This window comes from Nicotiana attenuata, unplaced genomic scaffold (assembly GCF_001879085.1).
Source record: "Nicotiana attenuata strain UT unplaced genomic scaffold, NIATTr2, whole genome shotgun sequence".
Classification (NCBI taxonomy): Eukaryota; Viridiplantae; Streptophyta; class Magnoliopsida; order Solanales; family Solanaceae; genus Nicotiana; species Nicotiana attenuata.
Window position 1 is genome coordinate 119,907 of NW_017671903.1, and position 13,044 is coordinate 132,950.

General features: G+C 37.3%; 1 long non-coding RNA gene across 1 annotated transcript; it reads left to right on the plus strand.

The window, feature by feature from the left end:
- Window positions 1–10,814: 10,814 nt before the first annotated feature.
- LOC109210811 lies at window positions 10,815–12,758 on the plus strand. Its single transcript, XR_002065611.1, has 2 exons — window positions 10,815–11,691; window positions 12,533–12,758. It is a non-coding gene; the product is annotated as an uncharacterized LOC109210811 (long non-coding RNA).
- The last annotated feature ends 286 nt before the right edge of the window (window positions 12,759–13,044 follow it).

Sequence of the window (13,044 nt, forward strand, 5' to 3'; positions counted from 1 at the left end):
GCAATCACAAACAAGAAAGGTGATAGATGATCACCTTGTCTTAATCCTCTTTTAGCACAGAATGGAGCACTTGGTTTACCATTTATGATGACCGAATATGAAACTGTTGTTAAGCACCCCATTATCCATTTCACAAACATATCTGGGAAGTTGAGAGCGTGTAGGACTTGTTCAAGAAACACCCATTCAATAGAATCATAGGATTTTTGCATGTCAATTTTGATCATGCATCTTGGTGACACCCCTTTCCTCCCATACCATTTAACTAGTTCATGACTTAGAATTATATTGTCTGTTATAAGTCTGCCAGGAACAAAAGCTGCTTGACTTCTATCTATGATACTATCCATAACCCCCTGCAGTCTACTGGTAAGTACTTTGGACATGATTTTGTATAGTGTGGAGCAACAGGAGATAGGTCTATATTGTTTCACTGATGTAGGGTTCTTTAGTTTAGGTACCAATGTTATAGTTGTACAATTTATTGGTTTGTATAAGTTTTGAGCATCAAAAAACTCTAGCACAGCTTTAGTTACCTCATCCCCAATTGTGTCCCATGCTTTCTTGAAAAATACTGAATTGAAACCATCTATCCCCGGAGCTTCGTTGTCATCAATTCCTTGGAGGGCTTTCCATACTTCTTCTCTGCTAATTGGCTGGATAAGATTCATCTGTTGTTTCCTTGATAGCACAGGTCCTCTCTTCATGTCATTTAGGTTTATAGCAGGTAGTGTAGCATTAGCTTCCCCCAGTAGTCCCTGATAGAATTGCATTATCTCCTCTTCTATTTCTTTATCTGTGCATATAATATCACCTGCTGCATTGGTAAGAGCTTTGATCTGGTTCTGAGCTCTCCTGTTCTTTATGCTAGAAAAAAAATAAGCTGAGTTAGAATCTCCTAGATTGAGCCATTGTACTCTAGACTTCTGTTTATATATGCTTTTCTCTATTGCATCCCATTTCTCCAGCTGCAACCTTAGTTCTTTCTCCACTTCAAAATGATATGGATCCTGAGTAGGTGTTCTCATTTGTTGTTGTATAGCTTGAAGTTCACTCCTGATGCCTTTGACTTTATCAGCAATCCTGGGATACTCCTTTGTGTTTAAACCCTTCATTGCTTGTTTTACTTGCTTCAACTTAAGCCACACTTTTTTCATGTAGCCTGCATTGATGCTTATCTGCCAACTGTCTTCTACTACCTTCTCAAAGTTTGGATCATCAGCCAGGTAGTTCAGAAATCTAAATTGTCTAGGTGCTGTCTTTTGTTGGCTTCCCAATTTAATGCATAGGGGTGAGTGATCAGAAAAATAGGGATCTAGAACATGTACTTGGGTAATAGGCATCTTGTTCATCCATTCTCCATTCACTATTTCCCTGTCAATTTTGCTAAAAACATGACTGTTAGTCCAAGTAAAAGACCTCCCTATTGCTCTTAGTTCAGTCATACCAGCCTCTTCCATGAAATCTCTAAAGTCTTTTGTTTCTTGGTCTTGCACTGCTGTTCCATGTGTTCTGTCTTCTACCTCAAGTATGGCATTGAAATCACCCATCACTAGCCATGGTTCTTGCTGCTTGCTTTCTACCTCTCTGAGCTTCCTCCATAATTCCTTCCTGTCCTGTACTGTATGTAAGCCATATACAGCAGTAAAATGGTATGTCATTGTTTCTGTACTACTGTTAACTTCAGCTTGTATGTACTGACTATGTATATTATTTCCTTCACTCTAGCTTCTTTTGGATCCCATAGTAACCATATTCTTCCTTTGTTGGTCAGGGAAGTGTTTGAGATCCCCTCCCAATTAGGTACTATTTTATTTATCACTTGTCTTTCTTTGCCTTCTTTCACTCTATGCTCAATAATAGCTATAACATTTACTCTATTTACTTTTATAAACTCCCTTAACTCCTTTTGCTTATAGGCCTTGTTTACCCCCCTCACATTCCAAGTGACAACTTTCATCTTAGTAATGGAGGGAAATGATCTTGGCTTCCTTCAACCCCTTGGCTACTCTGTCCCCTTGCACTTTGTCCCAATTCCTGTAATCCTAATTCTTGGCTTTCCTCAGCCCATCTTCCAAGTGAGCTAAAACCATTTGTTGTACCAATCTCCTTTTCAGTAGTGCTTGCATTTTTTGCCATTTTACTAGCTGATTTTGTTTAGACCATTGTCCATCCTTCTGCCTGTGGGACTGTTGCAGCTGCCTGCTCCTTGTTCTCTGCATCTTTCCCCCCTTTATCCATCCCATTTGTTTCCTGCTGTTGTTCATTCATTTTGTCACTTTTCTGTACTTGATCAGCTCTCCTCCAGACTTGCACAGGTTTTGTTTTGTTTCCTTTGTGGCCTGGTGCTTGCTGCTTTAGCTCATTTGCATTCTTACAGTTATGACCTATTTGTAGACATGTTGCACAATACTCAGGCTGCCAATCATATTGTACTTCCTGCTCAAATACCCCCCTTTAGGGTCCTGCACAACAATGCTCTTTGGAAGTGCTCTAGTGATGTCCATTTCAATAAGAACCCTTGCATATGAGATAAGTGCAATATTGGTGGTGCACTCATCAGCATACACAGGGGTACCTAATCTACTGCAGATCTTGCTCAGCGCCTTCATTCCCCAGCAGCTTAAAGGGAGATTAGGAAACTTCACCCATATTGGTATAGTTTTAAGGACTTCATTCTGGAAATTAAAGTCTGCCGCCCATTCCTTTACTATCACTGGTCTGTTATTGATGGTGCTTGGATCTGCTAATAATACCTTCTCCTTGTCTTCTTCATTTTTGAACAATATGACAAAATAATCATCATGATGGTAGTATATTTTAGGCTTTTCTGCAAATCTCCAATGTGTTATTAGGAACCGCTCCACTGCTCCTATCGATGGAGATGCTCCAACAACATATAGAATTATAGCCATTCTCCATTTCTCGACCTCCTCCTCTATATACTCTTGTTCCAATTTCATAATTGTCTTCCCTTCCTGAATGCTAGGTGGAATATATCTCAGATTCATACCTTTTGATGCCATTTTGCTCCCAGTAGCTATGCTCGCCCATGTTTGCATGTTCCCCTTCTCCGTTGACTGATTCTCTTTTTCCGTTACCTGTTGAGTGAGTTCCTTCTCTTTGTTGTTAGATCCAGTGTTTTTAGGGCCATTACTCTGCTCTTGTGCATCTTTTAACCCAGAGGTGCTTCCTGCGTGGCGGCTAGTACCATCGCTAGTGTTAATCCTCTTGCATGTGCTTAGATCTTCCACAGCTACAATTGCTTTCCCCTTACCAGCTGTAGGCGTGACCTCCAGTTCCTGCTTGCTAGATTGAAGTTCCTGTTCCATTGCCAGCTTCATAGCAGATCCATGGATATTACCTCCCTCTGGTGATTTTCCATTCCCCGTTCCACTTTTCAGCACCTCAAGTAGCTTTGGATCTGTGAGTAGCACCTTGTTGACTCGCTTCCGTGGTCTTCCTCGCCCTCCCGTTCCGGTGAACGGCGCACGTTAGTAACTCACCTAATCGAGCGCCGAGAGAAGCGGTTTTAGAGAGAGAAAGTTTTTTAAATTTCAGCAAACATAAACCTATGGTATTGTATTGTTATTCCAAAACAATGTTTGTTTTGATTGTTTATTTAAAATTGATTGTATTGTATTGTTAAATTCATTGTTCCGGTCCTCTGGAACAACCAAAATCCCTATTTTTTGAAACAACCTATTTGGTGTGGTAGGATAGTTTCGTATTTTCTTTCCAATGCCCTTACTTATTACTCCATAATTCTATTTTATTCTTTATCTTTTTAAATTTTAACTCCAAATCTCCAACTTATTGACCTACTTTATCTATGTCCATCTTTTCCAGAGTTGGTTCGTGTCGTTCTTTTCATCCAAATCTCTGTTCGTTTCTTTATCTCTTTCCATCGTATTAGTTTTTTTATTTTTTGCTAATGATAGTTAACTTTTTTCTTCGTTTTTGCTCTTGTTTTCAAGCTACATAATTAGTGATAAATGTGTAGAAAGAGGTTTCTTAAATTATTTTTATACGTAATTCTTGATAAATTTTATTTAAAACAATTGTGGCTATTTTAGTAAACTTATCAGTTACAAGATAGTACGATACAGTCAAACCAAACGACAAAAATGTTATTTAACAACATCAAACAATATAATCTATCCAAACGTTTGTGACGACCCAAAGGGGTCATCACCTGTTTTCTCTTTCATCCCGTGCTTACGAGGCCTTGAAAACCTCATTTTTGCTTGCCTCGATTTGCGTGCGCAGTCCGGGCGTGTCGCCGGAAAGATTATATGTTAAATTCTGTGAAAAATTTCAAAATGTGGCTTTAAAATGATTAAAGTTGACTTTGGTCAACACTTTTGGTAAACGGACCCGGACCCGTGATTTGACTGTCCCGGAGGGTCCGTAGAAAAATATAGGACTCGGGCATATGCCCGGAGTCGAATTCCGTGGTCTAGAGCCCGAGAAAAGATTTTTTCTGTGAAATTATTTTTCTAAAATTATTAAGGAAACTGGAAATGAAAATTGATTAAAAGACTGTGGTATCGGGTTCGTATTTTGGTTCTGACGCCCGGTACAAGTCTTATATATGGTTTAAGCGCTTTCTGTAAAGTTTGGTCGAAATCGGACGTCGTTTGACGTGTTTCGGACCTAAATATCTAATGTTTGAAGTTTATGAAGATAGAATGAAAAATGAGGATTTTAAGGTTTGATTCATTGATTTTGATGTTGTTTTGGCGATTTGATCGCTCGATTAAGTTCGTAGGAGGTTGTTGAGTTAGTGTGTATGTTTGGTTGGGAGCCCCGAGGGCTCGAGAGTGATTCGGAGGTGGTTCGGGGTGTTTTAAAACTTAGGAGAAGGATCAGATTTTTCTGTATTTTCTCAGACCCTTTTTGTTCTTCACGAACGCGGCCTCAGGCTTGCGTTCGCAGTGCTTTGGTGTCCCCCCCTCTTTCGCGTTCGCGCCCCCCTTCCCGCGTTCGCGTAGTTCTTTTAAACCCTTCACCGCGTTCACGTCTACCTCCTCGCGTTCGCGTAGACCAACCCCCAGGACCCCCCACCGGTTCGCCCTTCGCGTTCGCATCACCCCATCGCGAACGCGATTCCTCCAGTCCCCCTTCATCGCGAATGCGACCTCTGTGTCGCGAATGCGTAGAGTAAAACCCTTCAGTGATTTTTTATGTTTAAAAATAGAATAGTTACGGGATTCACTCCACTTTTCCACACGAACCCTTCTTCCTCACACCCCATAGACGAATTTTGAAGAGCTCTTCCTCCATAACTTCATAGGTAAGTGTTCCTAACCCCGTCTTCTCTTAATTTCTTCAATCAATCACTAAATTCCGTGCCTAAAAATATGAAATCAAAGTAGAAATTAGGGTTTTGGGTAGAGTTGGGTTTTTGAGAATTTTGGGTGATTCAACCTCAATTTCGGGTCGAATCTTAAAACAAATCATATATTTGAACTCGTGGGGTTATGGGTGATTGGGTTTTGGTCCGAGCCTCGTGTTTGGACCATGTGGGCCCGGTGTCGAATTTTGGTATTTTTGAAAGAATGCTAGGAAAATTCATATCTAGGCTATGGGATGTTGCCATTGAGTCTTTATTGATATTATTGAATTAATTATGCCTAGATATCATTGTTTCGGAGTCGGATTGTAGAGGAAAGGCGGTATTTGAGGATTGATTGCTATTCTTTGGACCGAGGTAAGTGTTTGATCTAACTTTGGCTTGAGGGAATAGGATTAGAGTATGGTTTGCTAATTGCTAAATGTTGAGTACGGTGTATAGGCATGGTGACGAGTATCTATACACCAGTGTCTAGCATGACCGTGAGTCCTTACTTGTGCTTATTTGGGATTCTGTGGTGACTCTTCCTTGTTTAATTGACGGATTCGATATAATGTGAACAATATGAAGAGAAAATATGATTTGTAAACTCCTTGGAGCGTTGGCTCGAATTATGACATGATTAGGACGTAAGAAATGAACGAAAGAGGAAGAGATGTCATTACTCTCTTGCCGGGACGTGTAAGTTATTGTTGTTGCTCCCTTGCCGGGAATTAACTGTTTATTTGTGTTCTCCCTTGTCGGGATGGTTGAATTGATACTTGTTCCCTTGCCGGGAAATCATTATATAATATGAAATGGGATCGTGTGGCACGCCGACCACTTATATATTGTGAAATGGGATCGTGTGGCACGCCGACCACTTATATATTATGAAATGGGATCGTGTGGTACGCCGGCCACTTATATATTATGAAATGGAATCGTGTGGCACGCCGACCACTTATATATCATGAAATGGGATCGTGTGGCACGCCGACCACGTATTTTGTGTTAGAAGAGATTTGGTTGTAGTTTCCTTATTTGTTCCTACCGTTCTATTTTATCTGTTATCCCCAAAAGTATGCTCCCCTCCCAGTCTTAATTATTACTTTCCGCTGTTATTTTTTTCGTAGTACTTGTATATAAATATCTGCACAGGTTGATTGGTAGTCCTGTCTAGCCTCGTCACTACTTCGCCGGGGTTAGGCCAGGCACTTACCAGCACATGGGGTTGGTTGTGCTGATGCTACACTCTGTGCATCTTTTTGCACATATCATAGTACCGGAGCAGGAGCTTTTGGACAGCAGTAGGAGCGTTGGGAGCTTACTTCAGTCCGGAGATTCCCGAGGTAGCCTTGCTGGCGTCCGCATGGCCCGGAGTCTCTCTTATCTCTGTTTTTCGTTTGATTTCCTTTGTATCGGATCACACAGTACTGTATTCTTATTCAGACTTTGTATTTAGCATTCAGTAGAAGTTCGTGAGTTAGTGACACCAGATCTGGGTAGAGGTATATTTGAATTTCCGCACTTGGTTTCAGTTATTTATTTTTCGAAACTTCCGCTTTTATATTAATTGCCTCGTTCTTCTTTATACTGTTAATGATGTTGAGAGAAATATTAAATTAATTGGCTTGCCTAGTTCCTATTAGTAGGCGCCATCACGACTCCCGAGGGTGGGAAATCCGAGTCGTAACAACGTTGTATCCATAAAATGATACAATACAATACAGTAGCGTACAATGCATTATAAAATGGTGGATAACAATCATCCAAACATAGTGTTAACTGTCAAAGCCAAACTTTAAATATTTATGCCTAAACTTCATACATCTTTACCTAACCTCCTAATTTGACTTCATTTCATATTTACACTCCTCAACTCACAGTATGATATTACATACTCATATATATGCTTTATAATCTTTGTGTGCTTTAACTATTATTTTATGGAAAATGTTCCAACCAACGAATCCTTAATCATAACGAATACATAGCATATATATATATATATATATATATATATTATATGCTATGTATATTATAATAGCATATTATATTATAACAGCCAGATTTTATTTATTATAATATAATAGCATATTATATTATAACAGTCAAACCTCTCTATAACAATCATATATTTTTGGTTTTTATAGCAAAGTGCTGTTATAGAGAACATATATTATATTATAACATATCATGAAAATTGACTCCATAAAAAACTTAACTTTTATAGTGAAAGATTATTATATAGCGATGCTGTTATAGAAAAATGTGACTGTATTTTTACTAGAGAACAAATGATTGGAATGTTAAATATGAAGGTGGTCAAAAATTAAAGCTTAACTTTTGGTGCATGAAATTAGTAGCCAAGAAAAAGTTGAATTTGAAGAGTTAGAAAGAAAAAGTCAGGCAAATGCTAGTTGAAACACCTGAAAATAGTACACAAAAACTTGAATTGATTGATATAATCCAACGGTTGGGAGTTGCATATCATTTCGAAAATGAGATTCAAACATCTATTAAGAACATCTTTGATGCATTCCAACAGAGTGAAAATGAAGATGACAACCTTTACGTTGTTGCTCTTCGTTTTCGACTAATGAGACAACAAAGGCATTACATGTCTTCTGGTACGTAACCTTCTAGCTCCGCTTCTGTTATAACTAGTTTAATGTATCTCGGATATTAATTAATTACCATGATGTTAAATCGGATGTGTTCAAGAAATTCACCAACAAAGATGGAAGGTTCAAGGAAACTCTTACCAAAGATGTACAAGGATTATTAAGTTTATATGAAGCAGCACATTTAAGAGTACATGGGGAAGAAATTCTAGAACAAGCTCTGAGCTTTACCATAACTCATTTGGAGTCAATGGGCCCTAAATTGAGCAATTCATCACTTAAGGCCCAAGTTAGTGAAGCCTTAAGCCAGCCCATTTGTACAAATCTACCAAGGTTGGGAGCAAAGAAATACATGTGTATGTATGAGAACAACGAAGAGAAATTTTCATAAAGCACTATCTTAGTAGTAATTAGCCATCTATAGATACCATTTGCTATATTACGGATTATAGATACCTTTTATGTGGTTATAAGATGTATTGATGTATTTAAGCTATTGTATTCATGAATACAGTAGCAAAAATAGGCGTGAATCAAGGAAGTTCAGCTAATCAGTTGTTGTATTCGAGTGTATTCGACTGTATTCGTGGAGTGAAACATGGGATTACAGCTGGACAGATTATTGTATTCGACTGTATTCACGGCGTGAAATAGGGGATTACACTGTTTTTAAAACGGAGAGTGAATCAATTAACATAATAGACTCCTAATATAACTCAACAAACTCAATTATAACACACAAATTTTGTATTTTCAGTTATAAAAAAGATTCTCAACCGAGAAATACCCCAAAAACATAGCAATCTTCAGAGAAATTATATAATACATCTGAATACATAAATTATATCAATTAAAAAAAACTTATGAATACATTCATGGCATATAGCGAGACAGTGAATAGAATGAAATACATAGAATATAGCAGGATATATTGAAATACAATGAGAAAAAAAGACATTGAATAAAATGAAATACGTGGAATACAACGAGATACATTGAATTACAATGAAAAAAAGACAATGAATACAATGAAATACATGAAAATATATTGAAATATATTAACAGAAAATCAAGTTGCTCAGCCCCAAACTCCATCGTCTTTGTTCAAGAACAAACCCTAATTTTTGGCGAATCTGCCGTTCACCGGAAGTCGGTAGTGAAAACGCGCCGCCTTCGTGGAAATTTCACTCTGAGTTGTTTGGCAAGATGACTTCTTCCAATTCTGGTGAGATCATGCTTAACGAATTGCTGCTATATTTAATTGCACAATCTCCCACCTTCTTTGCCACTCCGCCGCCACCGAAATTACTTTTTTTGGTGTCTTTGAAATATGGTTCTGTATTATTGTAGTCCCACTGATCAGCCCATGAATTCTCGTATGCACTGTTCTTCTTCATATCTTCTTTCTTTGATCAAAGATGAGAATTTTGGAAAAAAGAAAGAGTAATTAGAGGAAGGTCCACGAAACTTTGGGAGAAAAGAGAGTTGATATTAGAGGAAGAGGTCCACGAAACATTGGGAGAATGGGATGTATCAAAGTAGAGAGAGAAAGAAAAAAGTGTAATTGATTAGCATATTTAGTGGCTTAGGGCTATGAGGAAATCAAAATTAAATATTTTGCTATAAACCTTAAAAGGTATCTATAGAATATAATTTTTTTAAATGATATTTATTTAAAATAAATAAGGTGTTAACCTTTGCTATAGGAGGTAAAAATTCCAACTACGAATCACATAATAATTTGCTTTTGAAATTTGCAAAATTGGATTTTAACATTGTGCAAAAGTTGCACCAAAGAGAGCTTGGCTTACATGGTACATACACTGTTATTATATCCTCTTCATTCACATGAATATGGTATATACTAGTAACAAATGGACGGATTGATATATATATATATTTAGCTAGCGAATAAAATTAGTTTTTTCCGACCAGGTAATTCTATATTTTGCCCAATTGATAAAGAGCTACTTTCATTGATAGCACACTATTATAAATATATTACAAAAGATTAGCATTAATTAGTGATTAACAAATATGGAAGTAAAATATTTATACATATAGCAGATTTAATTCAATTCAAATCAGCATGATTCAAGCTGTTTAAAAAGGTAGTCCTAGTATTTAATATCTTTCCCTATTGTTTCTCTCCATTCCATAACATATTTTAAGTTTTCGTTAGAAACCAATCCATTCCATAATTGATTTTTTCCTTTCCATACATGGACCTTTTATATAATGTAATGTACCACATTATACATTTTTATATTCTGATGAAATAAAATACATATATTTTATGAAAAAATTATAATGTATGTTTGTGGTATATATACATTATAAATCATATTTTTTAAGGAAAATTCATGTATATATGCATATATTGTTTATATACGTCTTTATATTTAAATACATATCATCGATCCATTTCATAACAATTTTTTTTCCTTTTTATACATGGACCTTTTTATTCAACTTAATCTTAGCAAAATTATATATCTGTATATTCCAACGAAATAAAATACATATATTTCGTGAAAAAAAATATAATGTGCTGTTGGGTTCCTCTAAAAAGAAATTCTCCAGGTCTTTGTTTCTATTTCTGTTGGGTTCCTGTTGGTCTTCCTCTTCTTTTTTTTTTTAAATTTCTTTCTACTTTCTACATTTTATTTTTCAGTGTCTAATTTTAGGGTTTGGTCTTCTCTGATTTTGAGTGAGTTGTCATATGTATTGCATGTGTTACCTATGTCTTGAGATGAATAGTGTAAATGCTTAATTTTTGCCATGTCTTTTTATTCTATATATATATATATATATATGTGTGTGTGTGTTCTTATTTGTATGTATGTAGGTTTTGAGAGTTTTATTATGATTTAATTAAGAGAGGAACAAAACTTTGGGCTAGTGTTATTTTAAAGTGAAATGGGCTAAAAAAATCGGACCAAATCATTGGCCCAATTGCACCAACCCAGACCAATTGATGGCTTGCCAAGACCCGGATCAAAACGACGTAGTTTCATAATAAAACTACGTCGTTTCACTAAATGAAACAAGATCAAATCTTACCCCTCCATTCCATCTTGATCCAATGGATCTCATTGACTCTTGGCCTAGGTATTTAAAGCCTCCAAAATCTGAAAAATTTCCCCATTTCCACCCATAATTCTTTTCTCTTTTTCTCTCTTATCACTCTCTCCCCTCTCTCTGCCACGCCGCCCCACCGTCGCCCGTCGCCGCCGGCCGGAAATCGCCGCCGCCGGCCGGAAATCGCCGCCGCCGGCGGCAACCCTCCAATCCACCCTAAAATTTTACCATCTCTTCCCCTCTTCCTCCTCTTTCTACCTATACCACTCATATCCTCCAAATCTCCACCAATCTCCGTAGATCTACAAAAATCCGAAACCCTAGCCGCCGCCCACCACCCCAAATTTCGGAAATTTTACACCACCGGCCTCCTCTTCTCCCCCTCTTTCCATATCTCCGACTCAAAAATAAAAAAAAAAACCCACGCCGCCCTAGCGCCACCACCACTGCCCTAGCGCCGCCGCCACTTCCGCCCACTGCCGCCCGTTTCTTTTCTCTAACCGGCCTCGAGCAAGGTTGTGTCGTTGATATTATTGAAACCGGACTCGGATTCACCGGAATTTTTTGGTCTCAAGAATATCAACAATAGAAGCTTGCTCGAAAGTCGTACCACTGCCTATCATCGTCTCCCGGATGCTCGAGTATATGGTAAAATCGCAATCCCCGCCCCGTTATTAATTTTCTAATTTTTTCTTTTTGTTTTGAGTTTTTAGTTTAGAGTTAGTTTCTGTCTTGTTTCTTTATTCTAATCCATTTCTGATTATGTATGTGTTTGTTAAATCGCTTCAGCGATATCGTGCGTTCCGTTTGGCTTTAATAGTTAATTTTGTTTGCTCATGTTGGTTCATAATACATGTGTTGAAATTTAACTACATGTTTTAATACTTGGTTTAATTTGAATCAATAGGTTGATATTGGTGTTGTTAAAATCTGAAATTTAGATATTTTGTAGGGTACTAGTAGCTTGCTTTTAGTAGGGTGGCTGAAGTGACCCTTTGGCTCCTGCCATAGCAGATTTCAGGCTGTCCTTTCACCTTTTGGACAACCTTTCGCACACAAATTTAGCCTCTTTTGGACAGATTTTTGTTGAACAAAAATCTGTCCAAAAAGTTGGCTTTTCTTTGCCTATTTAAGGGCTGCCCTTTCTTCATTAAAAGGGACTAGAACACACTTCCATAGACATTTTTTTAGAATTGCTTAAACACACAAAACATAAAAAATTTCAGCAGTTGAACACATGAAAAGTAAGCTGAAATGGTGAGCTTTAGGAGTGAATCTTAGAGTGCAAACTTTTAGAAAAGTATAAGTCCTCTTTAGAGTTCGTTTCTGGGTTTCTTCTCGAAGTTTTCGGGCTGTTTTAACATGGATTTGCTGCTGGTTTCTGCTGTTTTGCTGCTGTTTTTATGCTGCTTTAGTTGCTGAGCTTCCATTCTTCGTTGTTGTATTTATTATTCTGCGACTCAGGTAACTCTTTAATCTAATGTTGCAGATATTTTCACATTAACAAGAAGATTGGAACTCATCTTGATTGTTGGGAGCATATCCATTTAAATAAATGAGTGCTTAGCTAAATTTCTTTATTGTTTAAATATATCTTGTTGTAGTTCATATGTAAAAAATAAATCCTTGGTTGATCAAACACTCTTTATTCATGTGTTATTTGTCTTTACTATCTATTATAGTTTTGATGCATATAAAATGAGATGTTTCAAGTAGGTTGTAATGTGCTTAAAGACTCCTTTTGCACCTTGGCAATTCTGGCCAGTTCATGATAGGCTATTCCTTAAAGAAAAATAACAAAAGAGCCATGCTTGAAACCTTTATTTATTGTGATAAAATTCAGATTTTACATGTGACCATCTCTGCTAGGATTTTAGATTTTTTTTTGGTAGAAAGTGGCTAGATCTTAAATAGGTGTTTGAAATTGCTAGTTAAAAATAAGGGTTAATGGCTTAGAACAAAAGAGGCCAGGCTCGCAATTTACCCCCCCCAATGAGAGGA